At 39.4% G+C, this 3649-nt stretch overlaps 1 long non-coding RNA gene across 1 annotated transcript; it reads left to right on the plus strand.

The window, feature by feature from the left end:
- The first annotated feature begins 2158 nt into the window (after positions 1-2158).
- Positions 2159-3251, plus strand: LOC139028033 (uncharacterized). The gene is made up of 2 exons (XR_011480176.1): positions 2159-2827; positions 2875-3251. It is a non-coding gene; the product is annotated as an uncharacterized lncRNA (long non-coding RNA).
- Positions 3252-3649: the final 398 nt, after the last annotated feature.

Here is a 3649-nt window from a genome sequence, read left to right on the forward strand (position 1 = left end):
ACACAAACGTGACTTTCAACCCATTGCAGGATTGCTTTTCCAACACTTTCTAGTTTTAACAATTTGTTGTATCCTTGGCCATTTTTAGCATTTGCTTGAATTGACAACCTTGATTACACACCAATGATTTAACAAAAACGGACCAGAACTTGTGCACGAGTTCCTAGAACAAATTACTCTAGAAAGAGGCTGAATTGTTAATTCCCACCTACCTGAACTCTGCCACTGCTTCATGAAGAAGCTCTCGTCTGAAAACAGTAACCATCACCTCTACCTGATTGACAACGATACTGTTGTGTGCAGTCACCTGAGAGCAGTGAACATGCTACTCTCATTTCCCAAGCTGTCCTCAAAACTGCACATCCTCATTATCGACACACGAGGGCACAGTTTCACTCAAACTATGGTTAGAACGTGTAATAAAACAATGACAGACAATTAAACATTTGAAAGGGTAAAGGCTGTGACATGACAGGTGTTTAAGTATACCAGTGTTAAGCATTTTTACTGTGGAAATGAAAAGTTTGTTCACTCTAAAATCCACAGTGAAGATAGATGGCAGATCACATGACGTTGAATAAAATGTCAAATTCAAAGGTTAGTTCAATCTCACTGGACTAGAGAGAAGCAAGTCATACACTAACCATACACTGATGAGAAACAAAGTGAAATAACACAAGTAACCAAGTTTCAAATTGTTTATTTTTATTTTTTTATTGCCACAAGAATAATCATACATTTTAGTAAGAAAATCTAAAATAAAAAGGTGTATTATAGAATAGCCACATTTTATCAGCCTACAAGACAATTCAATAACTTTCATCACAACGTAAAACAGACAAATTTTGAGGATGCTTGCAAGTAAAATTACAAACAAAGGATCAGGAAAAATGGAACCTTGAAAAAAGTAGAACAGATCAAAGCGACAGACAAAAACCTGCTGAAAAATATTCAAATAGCCAAACTACTCCAACTTTTGTCCGCTTAAACCAATAATGATAACTTTTCAAACAGAGGCTGGGTCTTAACATGAAGCCATTGAAGACTGACATTTAAAGTCAGAGACACAGAAGCAAGTGGATGTTTCCCAGTCCTACGGTTACATCACTCCTGCTGTATTATCATTACAGCCCAAAAGAGAGGAGCTAACGTATGGTACATTGTAGCATTAATTTACCATAGTGTACCCATCACCAGTTCATCACGCTAAATCTAAAATGACATGGTCAATAGAATGATTTCTCAAGTGTTAAAGACAACAGTGAAATGGTAGGTTGACAACAAAAAACATTTGGCACAATTTCCCCTGGTAATGATGAAGACAGAAGAAATCAAGAGGAATGACAAGAGAAAATTACAGAAACAAGTGTGGACTTCACTGTGTTCGTTCGCACACACCCAATCTCTGCTCGCTGACACTGCACCCTGGCCTGGTCCCAGAACTGTTTAAAGTGTATTAGCCAACTCCTATTGTGAAGGTTAACAAATTTATGCTGATCTGGGACCAGGCTTATTGCACCCCACTCTCACGTCGTCAGAACAGGGTGAAGGTACATCCGAATATGAGAGGAGTGACGTAGTGTGAGAATGCATCATGGAATCACATCTGTAGTCTAGTTTTCACAGGACAAAATAGGACACAGAGCATGGACAAACCTGCATGTCCAAATGGACTGTGGAAGAAACCTACAGGTTTTCACTATTGACATTTGACACAGAATCACTGTTCACAAACTAGTCTCCACATCGGAAAATAAACCTCTTCTTAAAATCACTCACAGAATTACAACTGGCCAATCTCCCATCACCAGGAAGTGTAGTAACCAGTGAACACATGTATTTATTTATTTTAACTAGGAGACCCGCTTGTGTACAACACCCATAATGCAGAACATTTCACAGAACCCCTCACCATACAAAACTAAAAGCATTTTTTTATTTTTATGTATATTGTCATGAAAAAATATTGTATTCTTTACATACAACCTCTCAGTTGTACTGTGGTGTGCTGCCAGATATCACCCGTTGATACCCTTTAATAACACTACGTTGGAAGCTCGCAAACTTATGCTGAAAACTTACAACCATTTCCCTCATTTTATGTTAAACTCCCATTCTGGTCCTTTTTAAAGTAGCTAGGTTGAGTTAAATGCATTACATTTCCTGGAAGGGTACATGAATGATATGACCAAACAGACTACTTTCTACCCCTGTCCAATAAATCGATTAATAAATGATTAGAATTTAGTCTGTTTAATAAAGCTACAGCTGCGTTTGCATTAAACAAGGTTTAATTTAAGCATATCAAAGCTCTGTAAGTCAACCCTTTGAAAAGGCCAAATTGATTGCATATCTCAAACTATGTTCCAAAACGATAATAGGTAGCCATTTACTATGCTACAGAGCATTAGAATGCCACACACTTTATAATGCAACCTCAGTCTATAGGTCAAAGGTGACCTATAGATCACTACAGACAGCATATTTTCACCTCAGAGTATTGCCATGTGCTCAAAGGGTTGGTGTCTAGTTGACAGCTTGTTGCTTTGAGCAAACATTTATTTGATATCAAGTGCATAAATTTACTTAGTTTCAAGCCATAAGCAAAGCTTTGACAATATGGGATTGTTGGATACTGACTAGTCACAAGCAAGGCTCATGCAGTAAAACCAAGCAGGGGCGAGTGGTCGACCATTGTTACAGAACCCCAAGTCCTCTAGGAGCCCTGTATGTGTTGGTTTTGCAAGAAATCTAACTGTCAATTGTCCTCAAAAACCAGGCTAAACAGAAGAATGAACAAACATACACAGGGGTACCCCAGGACCAGGTAAACAGAAGAATGAACAAACATACACAGGGGTACCCCAGGACCAGGTAAATGGAAGAAAGGTTCTCCGCCACCATTTGCCTTCCCTGCCCCCCCGATCTACTCTTCTAGAATGTGATTGAAGGTCTGGAATTAAGTGTGCACAGATTCTCTCACACCGTAGGTCAAACCCTTGTGTCTTTGAGAAGACTTCCTACAGGAAATGACATGTGTAGCTCGAAATCGTCACTGGTACCAAGTAACACAATGGATTGGATAAGACCTCTTCAGAACACACGCTCACAATTCCGATTCACTGGAATCAATGTAAGTAAATAATGTTTGGTTAAAATGCAATCCTAATTGTTCACATCACTAAAAATGCATTTCTATTTTTATTCACGTTCCCTCAGTCACTACAGAAAACACAGAGCTAAAATCCAGACCTAAGCTAGTGGCACATAACCGCATAATCTACAGGAGAGACATTGCATCACAGATCTATTCTCATCATGTATCCAATCCATTGCATCTTCATTTCGGGCATGGCTATGGCCTAAAATCAGTGCCGGACTTAGAGAGGAGCAAAGGAATATTTGTCTACCCAACATGACAAGAACAGTAAAACGGTCTCTGCACAACCCTGAATGTGTAGTTCTTTAGTTACTTGTCAGGTCAAATCAAACGGGGAATCAGCAGAATAGAACAGCTCCTCTCTCAGGGACAGGGACTAACCCTGGACAGACTACCAGCGCCTTGCATATGATGACCACATTTCAAAATGGAGGCAGAAAAATCACCGGGACACTGATAAAGGGACAGACAGAGAGACGGACAGTGTAG

This window comes from Salvelinus sp. IW2-2015, linkage group LG7 (genome assembly GCF_002910315.2).
Source record: "Salvelinus sp. IW2-2015 linkage group LG7, ASM291031v2, whole genome shotgun sequence".
Taxonomy (NCBI): Eukaryota; Metazoa; Chordata; class Actinopteri; order Salmoniformes; family Salmonidae; genus Salvelinus; species Salvelinus sp. IW2-2015.